Source organism: Nothobranchius furzeri, chromosome 7 (assembly GCF_043380555.1).
Source record: "Nothobranchius furzeri strain GRZ-AD chromosome 7, NfurGRZ-RIMD1, whole genome shotgun sequence".
In the NCBI taxonomy this organism is placed as follows: domain Eukaryota; kingdom Metazoa; phylum Chordata; class Actinopteri; order Cyprinodontiformes; family Nothobranchiidae; genus Nothobranchius; species Nothobranchius furzeri.
Genome location: NC_091747.1, coordinates 21,158,230 through 21,175,929, shown reverse-complemented (window position 1 = coordinate 21,175,929; position 17,700 = coordinate 21,158,230).

The window sequence follows — 17,700 nt, the reverse complement described above, 5'->3', positions numbered from 1 at the left end:
GGCGCTCAGAAAGACCCAGTGTTGACATGTGACAAGACGCTCCTCGGGGCGAGTCTTGCTTGGGCCTCTCTCCTGGAGGCGCTCAGTCAGAACCAGAGGTGACATGTGGCAAGACGCTCCTCGGGGCGCGTCTTGCTTGGGCCTCTCTCCTGGAGGCCCTCTGTCAGACCCAGTGTTGACATGTGGCAAGACGCTCCTCGGGGCGTGTCTTGCTTGGGCCTCTCTCCTGGAGGCGCTCAGTCAGACCCAGTGTTGACATGTGGCAAGACGCTCCTCGGGGCGCTTCTTGCTTGGGCTTCTCTCCTGGAGGCCCTCAGTCAGACCCATTGTTGACATGTGGCAAGACGCTCCTCGGGCCATGTCTTGCTTGGGCCTCTCTCCTGGAGGCGCTCAGTCAGACCGAGTAGTGACATGTGGCAAGAAGCTCCTCGGGGCGCATCTTGCTGGGGCTTCTCTCATGGAGGCACTCAGTCAGACCCAGTGTTGACATGTGGCAAGACGCTCCTCGGGGCGCGTGTTGCTTGGACCTCTCTCCTGGATGCGCTCATTCAGACCGAGTAGTGACATGTGGCAAGACGCTCCTCGGGGCGCGTCTTGCTTGGGCCTCTCTCCTGGAGGCACTCAGTCAGACCCAGTGCTGACATGTGAAAAGAAGCTCCTCGGGGCGCGTCTTGCTTGGGCTTCTCTCCTGGAGGCCCTCAGTAAGACCCATTGTTGACATGTGGCAAGACGCTCCTCGGGGCGCGTCTTGCTTGGGCCTCTCTCCAGAAGGCCCTCAATCAGACCCAGTGTTGACACGTGGCAAGACGCTCCTCAGGGCGCGTCTTGCTTGGGCCTCTCTCCTGGAGGCGCTCAGTCAGACTGAGTAGTGACATGTGGCCTGACGCTCCTCGGGGCGCGTGTTGCTTGGGCCTCTCTTCTGGAGGCGCTCAGTCAGACCAAGTGGTGACATGTGGCAAGACACTCCTCGGGGCGCGTCTTGCTTGGGCCTCTCTCCTGGAGGCCCTCTGTCAGACCCAGTGTTGACATTTGTCAAGACGCTCCTCGGGGCGCGTCTTGCTTTGGCCTCTCTCCTGGAGGCGCTCAGTCAGACCGAGTGCTGACATGTGGCAAGACGCTCCTCGGGCCGTGTGTTGCTTAGGCTTCACTCCTGGAGGCCCTCAGTCAAACCCATTATTGACATGTGGCAAGACGCTCCTCGGGGCGCGTCTTGCTTGGGCCTCTCTCCTGGAGGCGCTCAGTCAGACCAAGTGCTGACATGTGGAAAGACGCTCCTCGGGGCGCGTCTCGCTTGGGCTTCTCTCCTGGAGGCGCTCAGAAAGACCCAGTGTTGACATGTGACAAGACGCTCCTCGGGGCGCGTCTTGCTTGGGCCTCTCTCCTGGAGAGACTCAGTCAGACCCAGTGGTGACATGTGGCAAGATACTCCTCGGGGCGCGTCTTGCTTGGGCCTCTCTCCTGGAGGCCCTCTGTCAGACCGAGTGTTGACATGTGGCAAGACTCTCCTCGGGGCGTGTCTTGCTTGGGCTTCTCTCATGGAGGCCCTCAGTCAGACCCAGTGTTGACATGTGTCAAGACGCTCCTCGGGGCGTGTCTTGCTTGGGCCTCTCTCCTGGAGGCGCTCAGTCTGACCCAGTGTTGACATTTGGCAAGACGCTCCTCGGGGCGCGTCTTGCTTGGGCTTCTCTCCTGGAGGCCCTCAGTCAGACCCATTGTTGACATGTGGCAAGACGCTCCTCGGGGCACGTCTTGCTTGGGCCTCTCTCCTGGAGGGGCTCAAACAGACCGAGTAGTGACATGTGGCAAGACGCTCCTCGGGGCGCGTCTTGCTGGGGCTTCTCTCATGGAGGCACTCAGTCAGACCCAGTGTTGACATGTGGCAAGACGCTCCTCGGGGCGCGTCTTGCTTGGACCTCTCTCACTGAGGTGCTCAGTCAGACCGAGTAGTGACATGTGGCAAGACGCTCCTCGGGGCGCGTCTTGCTTGGACCTCTCTCCCTGAGGCGCTCAGTCAGACCCAGTGTTGACATTTGGCAAGACACCCCTCGGGGCGCGTCTTGCTTGGGCCTCTCTCATGGAGGCCCTCTGTCAGACCGATTGCTGACATGTGGCAAGAAGCTCCTCGGGGCGCGTCTTGCTTGGGCTTCTCTCCTGGAGGCTCTCAGTAAGAACCATTGTTGACATGTGGCAAGACGCTCCTCGGGGCGCGTCTTGCTTGGGCCTCTCTCCAGAAGGCCCTCAATCAGACCCAGTGTTGACACGTGGCAAGACGCTCCTCGGGGCGCGTCTTACTTGGGCTTCTCTCCTGGAGGTGCTCAGTCAGACTGAGTAGTGACATGTGGCCTGACGCTCCTCGGGGCGCGTGTTGCTTGGGCCTCTCTCCTGGAGGCGCTCAGTCAGACCAAGTGGTGACATGTGGCAAGACACTCCTCGGGGCGCGTCTTGCTTGGGCCTCTCTCATGGAGGCCCTCTGTCAGACCCAGTGTTGACATGTGGCAAGACACTCCTTGGGGCGCGTCTTGCTTGGGCCTCTCTCATGGAGGCCCTCAGTCAGACCCAGTGTTGACATGTGTCAAGACCCTCCTCGGGGCGCGTCTTGCTTCGGCCTCTCTCCTGGAGGCGCTCAGTCGGACCGAGTGCTGACATGTGGAAAGAAGCTCCTCGGGGCGCGTCTTGCTTGGGCTTCTCTCCTGGAGGCCCTCAGTAAGACCCATTGTTTACATGTGGCAAGACGCTCCTCGGGGCGCGTCTTGCTTGGGCCTCTCTCCAGAAGGCCCTCAATCAGACCCAGTGTTGACATGTGACAAGACGCTCCTCGGGGCGAGTCTTGCTTGGGCCTCTCTCCTGGAGGCGCTCAGTCAGAACCAGAGGTGACATGTGGCAAGACGCTCCTCGGGGCGCGTCTTGCTTGGGCCTCTCTCCTGGAGGCGCTCTGTCAGACCCAGTGTTGACATGTGGCAAGACGCTCCTCGGGGCGTGTCTTGCTTGGGCCTCTCTCCTGGAGGCGCTCAGTCAGACCCAGTGTTGACATGTGGCAAGACGCTCCTCGGGGCGCTTCTTGCTTGGGCTTCTCTCCTGGAGGCCCTCAGTCAGACCCATTGTTGACATGTGGCAAGACGCTCCTCGGGGCATGTCTTGCTTGGGCCTCTCTCCTGGAGGCGCTCAGTCAGACCGAGTAGTGACATGTGGCAAGAAGCTCCTCGGGGCGCATCTTGCTGGGGCTTCTCTCATGGAGGCACTCAGTCAGACCCAGTGTTGACATGTGGCAAGACGCTCCTCGGGGCGCGTGTTGCTTGGACCTCTCTCCTGGAGGCGCTCAGTCAGACCGAGTAGTGATATGTGGCAAGACGCTCCTCGGGGCGCGTCTTGCTTGGGCCTCTCTCGTGGAGGCGCTCAGTCAGACCCAGTGCTGACATGTTAAAAGAAGCTCCTCGGGGCGCGTCTTGCTTGGGCTTCTCTCCTGGAGGCCCTCAGTAAGACCCATTGTTGACATGTGGCAAGACGCTCCTCGGGGCTCGTCTTGCTTGGGCCTCTCTCCAGAAGGCCCTCAATCAGACCCAGTGTTGACACGTGGCAAGACGCTCCTCAGGGCGCGTCTTGCTTGGACCTCTCTCACTGAGGTGCTCAGTCAGACCGAGTAGTGACATGTGGCAAGACGCTCCTCGGGGCGCGTCTTGCTTGGACCTCTCTCCCTGAGGCGCTCAGTCAGACCCAGTGTTGACATTTGGCAAGACACTCCTCGGGGCGCGTCTTGCTTGGGCCTCTCTCATGGAGGCCCTCTGTCAGACCGATTGCTGACATGTGGCAAGAAGCTCCTCGGGGCGCGTCTTGCTTGGGCTTCTCTCCTGGAGGCTCTCAGTAAGAACCATTGTTGACATGTGGCAAGACGCTCCTCGGGGCGCGTCTTGCTTGGGCCTCTCTCCAGAAGGCCCTCAATCAGACCCAGTGTTGACACGTGGCAAGACGCTCCTCGGGGCGCGTCTTACTTGGGCTTCTCTCCTGGAGGTGCTCAGTCAGACTGAGTAGTGACATGTGGCCTGACGCTCCTCGGGGCGCGTGTTGCTTGGGCCTCTCTCCTGGAGGCGCTCAGTCAGACCAAGTGGTGACATGTGGCAAGACACTCCTCGGGGCGCGTCTTGCTTGGGCCTCTCTCATGGAGGCCCTCTGTCAGACCCAGTGTTGACATGTGGCAAGACACTCCTTGGGGCGCGTCTTGCTTGGGCCTCTCTCATGGAGGCCCTCAGTCAGACCCAGTGTTGACATGTGTCAAGACCCTCCTCGGGGCGCGTCTTGCTTCGGCCTCTCTCCTGGAGGCGCTCAGTCGGACCGAGTGCTGACATGTGGAAAGAAGCTCCTCGGGGCGCGTCTTGCTTGGGCTTCTCTCCTGGAGGCCCTCAGTAAGACCCATTGTTTACATGTGGCAAGACGCTCCTCGGGGCGCGTCTTGCTTGGGCCTCTCTCCAGAAGGCCCTCAATCAGACCCAGTGTTGACATGTGACAAGACGCTCCTCGGGGCGAGTCTTGCTTGGGCCTCTCTCCTGGAGGCGCTCAGTCAGAACCAGAGGTGACATGTGGCAAGACGCTCCTCGGGGCGCGTCTTGCTTGGGCCTCTCTCCTGGAGGCGCTCTGTTAGACCCAGTGTTGACATGTGGCAAGACGCTCCTCGGGGCGTGTCTTGCTTGGGCCTCTCTCCTGGAGGCGCTCAGTCACACCCAGTGTTGACATGTGGCAAGACGCTCCTCGGGGCGCTTCTTGCTTGGGCTTCTCTCCTGGAGGCCCTCAGTCAGACCCATTGTTGACATGTGGCAAGACGCTCCTCGGGGCATGTCTTGCTTGGGCCTCTCTCCTGGAGGCGCTCAGTCAGACCGAGTAGTGACATGTGGCAAGAAGCTCCTCGGGGCGCATCTTGCTGGGGCTTCTCTCATGGAGGCACTCAGTCAGACCCAGTGTTGACATGTGGCAAGACGCTCCTCGGGGCGCGTGTTGCTTGGACCTCTCTCCTGGAGGCGCTCAGTCAGACCGAGTAGTGACATGTGGCAAGACGCTCCTCGGGGCGCGTCTTGCTTGGGCCTCTCTCGTGGAGGCGCTCAGTCAGACCCAGTGCTGACATGTTAAAAGAAGCTCCTCGGGGCGCGTCTTGCTTGGGCTTCTCTCCTGGAGGCCCTCAGTAAGACCCATTGTTGACATGTGGCAAGACGTTCCTCGGGGCTCGTCTTGCTTGGGCCTCTCTCCAGAAGGCCCTCAATCAGACCCAGTGTTGACATGTGACAAGACGCTCCTCGGGGCGAGTCTTGCTTGGGCCTCTCTCCTGGAGGCGCTCAGTCAGAACCAGAGGTGACATGTGGCAAGACGCTCCTCGGGGCGCGTCTTGCTTGGGCCTCTCTCCTGGAGGCGCTCTGTCAGACCCAGTGTTGACATGTGGCAAGACGCTCCTCGGGGCGTGTCTTGCTTGGGCCTCTCTCCTGGAGGCGCTCAGTCAGACCCAGTGTTGACATGTGGCAAGACGCTCCTCGGGGCGCTTCTTGCTTGGGCTTCTCTCCTGGAGGCCCTCAGTCAGACCCATTGTTGACATGTGGCAAGACGCTCCTCGGGGCATGTCTTGCTTGGGCCTCTCTCCTGGAGGCGCTCAGTCAGACCGAGTAGTGACATGTGGCAAGAAGCTCCTCGGGGCGCATCTTGCTGGGGCTTCTCTCATGGAGGCACTCAGTCAGACCCAGTGTTGACATGTGGCAAGACGCTCCTCGGGGCGCGTGTTGCTTGGACCTCTCTCCTGGAGGCGCTCAGTCAGACCGAGTAGTGATATGTGGCAAGACGCTCCTCGGGGCGCGTCTTGCTTGGGCCTCTCTCGTGGAGGCGCTCAGTCAGACCCAGTGCTGACATGTTAAAAGAAGCTCCTCGGGGCGCGTCTTGCTTGGGCTTCTCTCCTGGAGGCCCTCAGTAAGACCCATTGTTGACATGTGGCAAGACGCTCCTCGGGGCTCGTCTTGCTTGGGCCTCTCTCCAGAAGGCCCTCAATCAGACCCAGTGTTGACACGTGGCAAGACGCTCCTCAGGGCGCGTCTTGCTTGGACCTCTCTCACTGAGGTGCTCAGTCAGACCGAGTAGTGACATGTGGCAAGACGCTCCTCGGGGCGCGTCTTGCTTGGACCTCTCTCCCTGAGGCGCTCAGTCAGACCCAGTGTTGACATTTGGCAAGACACTCCTCGGGGCGCGTCTTGCTTGGGCCTCTCTCATGGAGGCCCTCTGTCAGACCGATTGCTGACATGTGGCAAGAAGCTCCTCGGGGCGCGTCTTGCTTGGGCTTCTCTCCTGGAGGCTCTCAGTAAGAACCATTGTTGACATGTGGCAAGACGCTCCTCGGGGCGCGTCTTGCTTGGGCCTCTCTCCAGAAGGCCCTCAATCAGACCCAGTGTTGACACGTGGCAAGACGCTCCTCGGGGCGCGTCTTACTTGGGCTTCTCTCCTGGAGGTGCTCAGTCAGACTGAGTAGTGACATGTGGCCTGACGCTCCTCGGGGCGCGTGTTGCTTGGGCCTCTCTCCTGGAGGCGCTCAGTCAGACCAAGTGGTGACATGTGGCAAGACACTCCTCGGGGCGCGTCTTGCTTGGGCCTCTCTCATGGAGGCCCTCTGTCAGACCCAGTGTTGACATGTGGCAAGACACTCCTTGGGGCGCGTCTTGCTTGGGCCTCTCTCATGGAGGCCCTCAGTCAGACCCAGTGTTGACATGTGTCAAGACCCTCCTCGGGGCGCGTCTTGCTTCGGCCTCTCTCCTGGAGGCGCTCAGTCGGACCGAGTGCTGACATGTGGAAAGAAGCTCCTCGGGGCGCGTCTTGCTTGGGCTTCTCTCCTGGAGGCCCTCAGTAAGACCCATTGTTTACATGTGGCAAGACGCTCCTCGGGGCGCGTCTTGCTTGGGCCTCTCTCCAGAAGGCCCTCAATCAGACCCAGTGTTGACATGTGACAAGACGCTCCTCGGGGCGAGTCTTGCTTGGGCCTCTCTCCTGGAGGCGCTCAGTCAGAACCAGAGGTGACATGTGGCAAGACGCTCCTCGGGGCGCGTCTTGCTTGGGCCTCTCTCCTGGAGGCGCTCTGTTAGACCCAGTGTTGACATGTGGCAAGACGCTCCTCGGGGCGTGTCTTGCTTGGGCCTCTCTCCTGGAGGCGCTCAGTCACACCCAGTGTTGACATGTGGCAAGACGCTCCTCGGGGCGCTTCTTGCTTGGGCTTCTCTCCTGGAGGCCCTCAGTCAGACCCATTGTTGACATGTGGCAAGACGCTCCTCGGGGCATGTCTTGCTTGGGCCTCTCTCCTGGAGGCGCTCAGTCAGACCGAGTAGTGACATGTGGCAAGAAGCTCCTCGGGGCGCATCTTGCTGGGGCTTCTCTCATGGAGGCACTCAGTCAGACCCAGTGTTGACATGTGGCAAGACGCTCCTCGGGGCGCGTGTTGCTTGGACCTCTCTCCTGGAGGCGCTCAGTCAGACCGAGTAGTGACATGTGGCAAGACGCTCCTCGGGGCGCGTCTTGCTTGGGCCTCTCTCGTGGAGGCGCTCAGTCAGACCCAGTGCTGACATGTTAAAAGAAGCTCCTCGGGGCGCGTCTTGCTTGGGCTTCTCTCCTGGAGGCCCTCAGTAAGACCCATTGTTGACATGTGGCAAGACGCTCCTCGGGGCTCGTCTTGCTTGGGCCTCTCTCCAGAAGGCCCTCAATCAGACCCAGTGTTGACACGTGGCAAAACGCTCCTCAGGGCGCGTCTTGCTTGGGCCTCTCTCCTGGAGGCGCTCAGTCAGACTGAGTAGTGACATGTGGCCTGACGCTCCTCGGGGCGCGTGTTGCTTGGGCCTCTCTCCTGGAGGCGCTCAGTCAGAGCAAGTGGTGACATGTGGCAAGACACTCCTCGGGGCGCGTCTTGCTTGGGCCTCTCTCCTGGAGGCCCTCTGTCAGACCCAGTGTTGACATGTGTCAAGACGCTCCTCGGGGCACGTCTTGCTTTGGCCTCTCTCCTGGAGGCGCTCAGTCAGACCGAGTGCTGACATGTGGCAAGACGCTCCTCGGGCCGTGTGTTGCTTAGGCTTCTCTCCTGGAGGCCCTCAGTCAAACCCATTATTGACATGTGGCAAGACGCTCCTCGGGGCGCGTCTTGCTTGGGCCTCTCTCCTGGAGGCGCTCAGTCAGACCAAGTGCTGACATGTGGAAAGACGCTCCTCGGGGCGCGTCTCGCTTGGGCTTCTCTCCTGGAGGCGCTCAGAAAGACCCAGTGTTGACATGTGACAAGACGCTCCTCGGGGCGCGTCTTGCTTGGGCCTCTCTCCTGGAGAGACTCAGTCAGACCCAGTGGTGACATGTGGCAAGACACTCCTCGGGGCGCGTCTTTCTTGGGCCTCTCTCCTGGAGGCCCTCTGTCAGACCGAGTGTTGACATGTGGCAAGACTCTCCTCGGGGCGTGTCCTGCTTGGGCTTCTCTCATGGAGGCCCTCAGTCAGACCCAGTGTTGACATGTGTCAAGACGCTCCTCGGGGCGTGTCTTGCTTGGGCCTCTCTCCTGGAGGCGCTCAGTCTGACCCAGTGTTGACATTTGGCAAGACGCTCCTCGGGGCGCGTCTTGCTTGGGCTTCTCTCCTGGAGGCGCTCAGTCAGACCCATTGTTGACATGTGGCAAGACGCTCCTCGGGGCACGTCTTGCTTGGGCCTCTCTCCTGGAGGCGCTCAAACAGACCGAGTAGTGACATGTGGCAAGACGCTCCTCGGGGCGCGTCTTGCTGGGGCTTCTCTCATGGAGGCCCTCAGTCAGACCCAGTGTTGACATGTGTCAAGACGCTCCTCGGGGCGTGTCTTGCTTGGGCCTCTCTCCTGGAGGCGCTCAGTCTGACCCAGTGTTGACATTTGGCAAGACGCTCCTCGGGGCGCGTCTTGCTTGGGCTTCTCTCCTGGAGGCCCTCAGTCAGACCCATTGTTGACATGTGGCAAGACGCTCCTCGGGGCACGTCTTGCTTGGGCCTCTCTCCTGGAGGGGCTCAAACAGACCGAGTAGTGACATGTGGCAAGACGCTCCTCGGGGCGCGTCTTGCTGGGGCTTCTCTCATGGAGGCACTCAGTCAGACCCAGTGTTGACATGTGGCAAGACGCTCCTCGGGGCGCGTCTTGCTTGGACCTCTCTCACTGAGGTGCTCAGTCAGACCGAGTAGTGACATGTGGCAAGACGCTCCTCGGGGCGCGTCTTGCTTTGACCTCTCTCCCTGAGGCGCTCAGTCAGACCCAGTGTTGACATTTGGCAAGACACTCCTCGGGGCGCGTCTTGCTTGGGCCTCTCTCATGGAGGCCCTCTGTCAGACCGATTGCTGACATGTGGCAAGAAGCTCCTCGGGGCGCGTCTTGCTTGGGCTTCTCTCCTGGAGGCTCTCAGTAAGAACCATTGTTGACATGTGGCAAGACGCTCCTCGGGGCGCGTCTTGCTTGGGCCTCTCTCCAGAAGGCCCTCAATCAGACCCAGTGTTGACACGTGGCAAGACGCTCCTCGGGGCGCGTCTTACTTGGGCTTCTCTCCTGGAGGTGCTCAGTCAGACTGAGTAGTGACATGTGGCCTGACGCTCCTCGGGGCGCGTGTTGCTTGGGCCTCTCTCCTGGAGGCGCTCAGTCAGACCAAGTGGTGACATGTGGCAAGACACTCCTCGGGGCGCGTCTTGCTTGGGCCTCTCTCATGGAGGCCCTCTGTCAGACCCAGTGTTGACATGTGGCAAGACACTCCTTGGGGCGCGTCTTGCTTGGGCCTCTCTCATGGAGGCCCTCAGTCAGACCCAGTGTTGACATGTGTCAAGACCCTCCTCGGGGCGCGTCTTGCTTCGGCCTCTCTCCTGGAGGCGCTCAGTCGGACCGAGTGCTGACATGTGGAAAGAAGCTCCTCGGGGCGCGTCTTGCTTGGGCTTCTCTCCTGGAGGCCCTCAGTAAGACCCATTGTTTACATGTGGCAAGACGCTCCTCGGGGCGCGTCTTGCTTGGGCCTCTCTCCAGAAGGCCCTCAATCAGACCCAGTGTTGACATGTGACAAGACGCTCCTCGGGGCGAGTCTTGCTTGGGCCTCTCTCCTGGAGGCGCTCAGTCAGAACCAGAGGTGACATGTGGCAAGACGCTCCTCGGGGCGCGTCTTGCTTGGGCCTCTCTCCTGGAGGCGCTCTGTCAGACCCAGTGTTGACATGTGGCAAGACGCTCCTCGGGGCGTGTCTTGCTTGGGCCTCTCTCCTGGAGGCGCTCAGTCAGACCCAGTGTTGACATGTGGCAAGACGCTCCTCGGGGCGCTTCTTGCTTGGGCTTCTCTCCTGGAGGCCCTCAGTCAGACCCATTGTTGACATGTGGCAAGACGCTCCTCGGGGCATGTCTTGCTTGGGCCTCTCTCCTGGAGGCGCTCAGTCAGACCGAGTAGTGACATGTGGCAAGAAGCTCCTCGGGGCGCATCTTGCTGGGGCTTCTCTCATGGAGGCACTCAGTCAGACCCAGTGTTGACATGTGGCAAGACGCTCCTCGGGGCGCGTGTTGCTTGGACCTCTCTCCTGGAGGCGCTCAGTCAGACCGAGTAGTGACATGTGGCAAGACGCTCCTCGGGGCGCGTCTTGCTTGGGCCTCTCTCGTGGAGGCGCTCAGTCAGACCCAGTGCTGACATGTTAAAAGAAGCTCCTCGGGGCGCGTCTTGCTTGGGCTTCTCTCCTGGAGGCCCTCAGTAAGACCCATTGTTGACATGTGGCAAGACGCTCCTCGGGGCTCGTCTTGCTTGGGCCTCTCTCCAGAAGGCCCTCAATCAGACCCAGTGTTGACACGTGGCAAGACGCTCCTCAGGGCGCGTCTTGCTTGGACCTCTCTCACTGAGGTGCTCAGTCAGACCGAGTAGTGACATGTGGCAAGACGCTCCTCGGGGCGCGTCTTGCTTGGACCTCTCTCCCTGAGGCGCTCAGTCAGACCCAGTGTTGACATTTGGCAAGACACTCCTCGGGGCGCGTCTTGCTTGGGCCTCTCTCATGGAGGCCCTCTGTCAGACCGATTGCTGACATGTGGCAAGAAGCTCCTCGGGGCGCGTCTTGCTTGGGCTTCTCTCCTGGAGGCTCTCAGTAAGAACCATTGTTGACATGTGGCAAGACGCTCCTCGGGGCGCGTCTTGCTTGGGCCTCTCTCCAGAAGGCCCTCAATCAGACCCAGTGTTGACACGTGGCAAGACGCTCCTCGGGGCGCGTCTTACTTGGGCTTCTCTCCTGGAGGTGCTCAGTCAGACTGAGTAGTGACATGTGGCCTGACGCTCCTCGGGGCGCGTGTTGCTTGGGCCTCTCTCCTGGAGGCGCTCAGTCCGACCAAGTGGTGACATGTGGCAAGACACTCCTCGGGGCGCGTCTTGCTTGGGCCTCTCTCATGGAGGCCCTCTGTCAGACCCAGTGTTGACATGTGGCAAGACACTCCTTGGGGCGCGTCTTGCTTGGGCCTCTCTCATGGAGGCCCTCAGTCAGACCCAGTGTTGACATGTGTCAAGACCCTCCTCGGGGCGCGTCTTGCTTCGGCCTCTCTCCTGGAGGCGCTCAGTCGGACCGAGTGCTGACATGTGGAAAGAAGCTCCTCGGGGCGCGTCTTGCTTGGGCTTCTCTCCTGGAGGCCCTCAGTAAGACCCATTGTTTACATGTGGCAAGACGCTCCTCGGGGCGCGTCTTGCTTGGGCCTCTCTCCAGAAGGCCCTCAATCAGACCCAGTGTTGACATGTGACAAGACGCTCCTCGGGGCGAGTCTTGCTTGGGCCTCTCTCCTGGAGGCGCTCAGTCAGAACCAGAGGTGACATGTGGCAAGACGCTCCTCGGGGCGCGTCTTGCTTGGGCCTCTCTCCTGGAGGCGCTCTGTCAGACCCAGTGTTGACATGTGGCAAGACGCTCCTCGGGGCGTGTCTTGCTTGGGCCTCTCTCCTGGAGGCGCTCAGTCACACCCAGTGTTGACATGTGGCAAGACGCTTCTCGGGGCGCTTCTTGCTTGGGCTTCTCTCCTGGAGGCCCTCAGTCAGACCCATTGTTGACATGTGGCAAGACGCTCCTCGGGGCATGTCTTGCTTGGGCCTCTCTCCTGGAGGCGCTCAGTCAGACCGAGTAGTGACATGTGGCAAGAAGCTCCTCGGGGCGCATCTTGCTGGGGCTTCTCTCATGGAGGCACTCAGTCAGACCCAGTGTTGACATGTGGCAAGACGCTCCTCGGGGCGCGTGTTGCTTGGACCTCTCTCCTGGAGGCGCTCAGTCAGACCGAGTAGTGACATGTGGCAAGACGCTCCTCGGGGCGCGTCTTGCTTGGGCCTCTCTCGTGGAGGCGCTCAGTCAGACCCAGTGCTGACATGTTAAAAGAAGCTCCTCGGGGCGCGTCTTGCTTGGGCTTCTCTCCTGGAGGCCCTCAGTAAGACCCATTGTTGACATGTGGCAAGACGCTCCTCGGGGCTCGTCTTGCTTGGGCCTCTCTCCAGAAGGCCCTCAATCAGACCCAGTGTTGACACGTGGCAAGACGCTCCTCAGGGCGCGTCTTGCTTGGGCCTCTCTCCTGGAGGCGCTCAGTCAGACTGAGTAGTGACATGTGGCCTGACGCTCCTCGGGGCGCGTGTTGCTTGGGCCTCTCTCCTGGAGGCGCTCAGTCAGAGCAAGTGGTGACATGTGGCAAGACACTCCTCGGGGCGCGTCTTGCTTGGGCCTCTCTCCTGGAGGCCCTCTGTCAGACCCAGTGTTGACATGTGTCAAGACGCTCCTCGGGGCACGTCTTGCTTTGGCCTCTCTCCTGGAGGCGCTCAGTCAGACCGAGTGCTGACATGTGGCAAGACGCTCCTCGGGCCGTGTGTTGCTTAGGCTTCTCTCCTGGAGGCCCTCAGTCAAACCCATTATTGACATGTGGCAAGACGCTCCTCGGGGCGCGTCTTGCTTGGGCCTCTCTCCTGGAGGCGCTCAGTCAGACCAAGTGCTGACATGTGGAAAGACGCTCCTCGGGGCGCGTCTCGCTTGGGCTTCTCTCCTGGAGGCGCTCAGAAAGACCCAGTGTTGACATGTGACAAGACGCTCCTCTGGGCGCGTCTTGCTTGGGCCTCTCTCCTGGAGAGACTCAGTCAGACCCAGTGGTGACATGTGGCAAGACACTCCTCGGGGCGCGTCTTTCTTGGGCCTCTCTCCTGGAGGCCCTCTGTCAGACCGAGTGTTGACATGTGGCAAGACTCTCCTCGGGGCGTGTCCTGCTTGGGCTTCTCTCATGGAGGCCCTCAGTCAGACCCAGTGTTGACATGTGTCAAGACGCTCCTCGGGGCGTGTCTTGCTTGGGCCTCTCTCCTGGAGGCGCTCAGTCTGACCCAGTGTTGACATTTGGCAAGACGCTCCTCGGGGCGCGTCTTGCTTGGGCTTCTCTCCTGGAGGCCCTCAGTCAGACCCATTGTTGACATGTGGCAAGACGCACCTCGGGGCACGTCTTGCTTGGGCCTCTCTCCTGGAGGCGCTCAAACAGACCGAGTAGTGACATGTGGCAAGACGCTCCTCGGGGCGCGTCTTGCTGGGGCTTTTCTCATGGAGGCACTCAGTCAGACCCAGTGTTGACATGTGGCAAGACGCTCCTCGGGGCGCGTCTTGCTTGGACCTCTCTCACTGAGGCGCTCAGTCAGACCGAGTAGTGACATGTGGCAAGACGCTCCTCGGGGCGCGTCTTGCTTGGACCTCTCTCCCTGAGGCACTCAGTCAGACCCAGTGTTGACATTTGGCAAGACACTCCTCGGGGCGCGTCTTGCTTGGGCCTCTCTCATGGAGGCCCTCTGTCAGACCGATTGCTGACATGTTGCAAGAAGCTCCTCGGGGCGCGTCTTGCTTGGGCTTCTCTCCTGGAGGCTCTCAGTAAGAACCATTGTTGACATGTGGCAAGACGCTCCTCGGGGCGCGTCTTGCTTGGGCCTCTCTCCAGAAGGCCCTCAATCAGACCCAGTGTTGACACGTGGCAAGACGCTCCTCGGGGCGCGTCTTACTTGGGCTTCTCTCCTGGAGGCGCTCAGTCAGACTGAGTAGTGACATGTGGCCTGACGCTCCTCGGGGCGCGTGTTGCTTGGGCCTCTCTCCTGGAGGCGCTCAGTCAGACCAAGTGGTGACATGTGGCAAGACACTCCTCGGGGCGCGTCTTGCTTGGGCCTCTCTCATGGAGGCCCTCTGTCAGACCCAGTGTTGACATGTGGCAAGACACTCCTTGGGGCGCGTCTTGCTTGGGCCTCTCTCATGGAGGCCCTCAGTCAGACCCAGTGTTGACATGTGTCAAGACCCTCCTCGGGGCGCGTCTTGCTTCGGCCTCTCTCCTGGAGGCGCTCAGTCAGACCGAGTGCTGACATGTGGAAAGAAGCTCCTCGGGTCGCGTCTTGCTTGGGCTTCTCTCCTGGAGGCCCTCAGTAAGACCCATTGTTTACATGTGGCAAGACGCTCCTCGGGGCGCGTCTTGCTTGGGCCTCTCTCCAGAAGGCCCTCAATCAGACCCAGTGTTGACACATGGCAAGACGCTCCTCGGGGCGCGTCTTGCTTGGGCCTCTATCCTGGATGCGCTCAGTCAGACTGAGTAGTGACATGTGGCCTGACGCTCCTCGGGGCGCGTGTTGCTTGGGCCTCTCTCCTGGAGGCGCTCAGTCAGACCAAGTGGTGACATGTGGCAAGACACTCCTCGGGGCGCGTCTTGCTTGGGCCTCTCTCCTGGAGGCCCTCTGTCAGACCCAGTGTTGACATGTGTCAAGACGCTCCTCGGGGCGCGTCTTGGTTGGGCTTCTCTCCTGGAGGCCCTCAGTCAGACCCATTGTTGACATGTGGCAAGACGCTCCTCGGGGCGCGTCTTGCTTGGGCCTCTCTCCTGGAGGCGCTCAGTCAGACCGAGTGCTGACATTTGGCAAGACGCTCCTCGGGCCGCGTGTTGCTTGGGCTTCTCTCCTGGAGGCCCTCAGTCAGACCCATTGTTGACATGTGGCAAGACGCTCATCGGGGCGCGTCTTGCTTGGGCCTCTCTCCTGGAGGCGCTCAGTCAGACCGAGTGCTGACATGTGGCAAGACGCTCCTCGGGGCGCGTCTTGCTTGGGCTTCTCTCCTGGAGGCGCTCAGAAAGACCCAGTGTTGACATGTGACAAGACGCTCCTCGGGGCGCGTCTTGCTTGGGCCTCTCTCCTGGAGGCCCTCTGTCAGACCCAGTGTTGACATGTGGCAAGACGCTCCTGCGGGCGCATCTTGCTTGGGCCTCTCTCCTGGAGGCCCTCAGTCAGACCCATTGTTGACATGTGGCAAGACGCTCCTCGGGGCGCGTCTTGCTTGGGCCTCTCTCCTGGAGGCGCTCAGTCAGACCGAGTGCTGACATAAGGCAAGACGCTCCTCGGGGCGCGTCTTGCTTTGGCCTCTCTCCTGGAGGCCCTCAGTCAGACCGAGTGTTGACATGTGGAAAGACGCTGCTCGGGCCGCGTGTTGCTTGGGCTTCTCTCCTGGAGGCCCTCAGTCAGACCCATTGTTGACATGTGGCAAGACGCTCCTCGGGGCGCGTCTTGCTTGGGCCTCTCTCCTGGAGGCGCTCAGTCAGACCGAGTGCTGACATGAGGAAAGACGCTCCTCGGGGCGCGTCTTGCTTGGGCTTCTCTCCTGGAGGCCCTCTGTCAGACCCAGTGTTGACATGTGGCAAGACGCTCCTGCGGGCGCATCTTGCTTGGGCCTCTCTCCTGGAGGCCCTCAGTCAGACCCATTGTTGACATGTGGCAAGACGCTCCTCGGGGCGCGTCTTGCTTGGGCCTCTCTCCTGGAGGCGCTCAGTCAGACTGAGTGCTGACATAAGGCAAGACGCTCCTCGGGGCGCGTCTTGCTTGGGCGTCTCTCCTGGAGGCGCTCAGTCAGACCCAGTGCTGACATGTGGCAAGACGCTCCTCGGGGCGCGTCTTGCTTGGGCCTCTCTCCTGGAGGCGCTCAGTCAGACTGAGTAGTGACATGTGGCCTGACGCTCCTCGGGGCGCGGCTTGCTTGGGCCTCTCTCCTGGAGTCGCTCAGTCAGACCCAGTGTTGACATGTGACAAGACGCTCCTCGGGGCGCGTCTTGCTTTGGCCTCTCTCCTGGAGGCCCTCAGTCAGACCGAGTGCTGACATGTGGCAAGACGCTCCTCGGGCCGCGTGTTGCTTGGGCTTCTCTCCTGGAGGCCCTCAGTCAGACCCATTGTTGACATGTGGCAAGACGCTCCTCGGGGCGCGTCTTGCTTGGGCCTCTCTCCTGGAGGCGCTCAGTCAGACCGAGTGCTGACATGAGGAAAGACGCTCCTCGGGGCGCGTCTTGCTTGGGCTTCTCTCCTGGAGGCGCTCAGAAAGACCCAGTGTTGACATGTGACAAGACGCTCCTCGGGGCGTGTCTTGCTTGGGCCTCTCTCCTGGAGGCGCTCAGTCTGACCCAGTGTTGACATGTGGCAAGACGCTCCTCGGGGCGCGTCTTGCTTGGGCTTCTCTCCTGGAGGCCCTCAGTCAGACCCATTGTTGACATGTGGCAAGACGCTCCTCGGGGCACGTCTTGCTTGGGCCTCTCTCCTGGAGGCGCTCAAACAGACCGAGTAGTGACATGTGGCAAGACTCTCCTCGGGGCGCGTCTTGCTGGGGCTTCTCTCATGAAGGCACTCAGTCAGACCCAGTGTTGACATGTGGCAAGACGCTCCTCGGGGCGCGTCTTGCTTGGACCTCTCTCACTGAGGCGCTCAGTCAGACCGAGTAGTGACATGTGGCAAGACGCTCCTCGGGGCGCATCTTGCTTGGACCTCTCTCCCTGAGACGCTCAGTCAGACCCAGTGTTGACATTTGGCAAGACACTCCTCGGGGCGCGTCTTGCTTGGGCCTCTCTCATGGAGGCCCTCTGTCAGACCGATTGCTGACATGTGGCAAGAAGCTCCTCGGGGCGCGTCTTGCTTGGGCTTCTCTCCTGGAGGCTCTCAGTAAGAACCATTGTTGACATGTTGCAAGACGCTCCTCGGGGCGCGTCTTGCTTGGGCCTCTCTCCTGGAGGCGCTCAGTCTGACCCAGTTGTGACATGTGGCAAGACACTCCTCGGGGCGCGTCTTGCTTGGGCCTCTCTCCTGGAGGCCCTCTGTCAGACCGAGTGTTGACATGTGGCAAGACTCTCCTCGGGGCGCGTCTTGCTTGGGCTTCTCTCATGGAGGCCCTCAGTCAGACCCAGTGTTGACATGTGTCAAGATGCTCCTCGGGGCGTGTCTTGCTTGGGCCTCTCTCCTGGAGGCGCTCAGTCTGACCCAGTGCTGACATGTGGCAAGACGCTTCTCGGGGCGCGTCTTGCTTGGGCTTCTCTCCTGGAGGCCCTCAGTCAGACCCATTGTTGACATGTGGCAAGACGCTCCTCGGGGCACGTCTTGCTAGGGCCTCTCTCCTGGAGGCGCTCAAACAGACCGAGTAGTGACATGTGGCAAGACGCTCCTCGGGGCGCGTCTTGCTGGGGCTTCTCTCATGGAGGCACTCAGTCAGACCCAGTGTTGACATGTGGCAAGACGCTCCTCTTGGCGCGTCTTGCTTGGACCTCTCTCACTGAGGCGCTCAGTCAGACCGAGTAGTGACATGTGGCAAGACGCTCCTCGGGGCGCGTCTTGCTTGGACCTCTCTCCCTGAGGCGCTCAGTCAGACCCAGTGTTGACATTTGGCAAGACACACCTCGGGGCGTGTCTTGCTTGGGCCT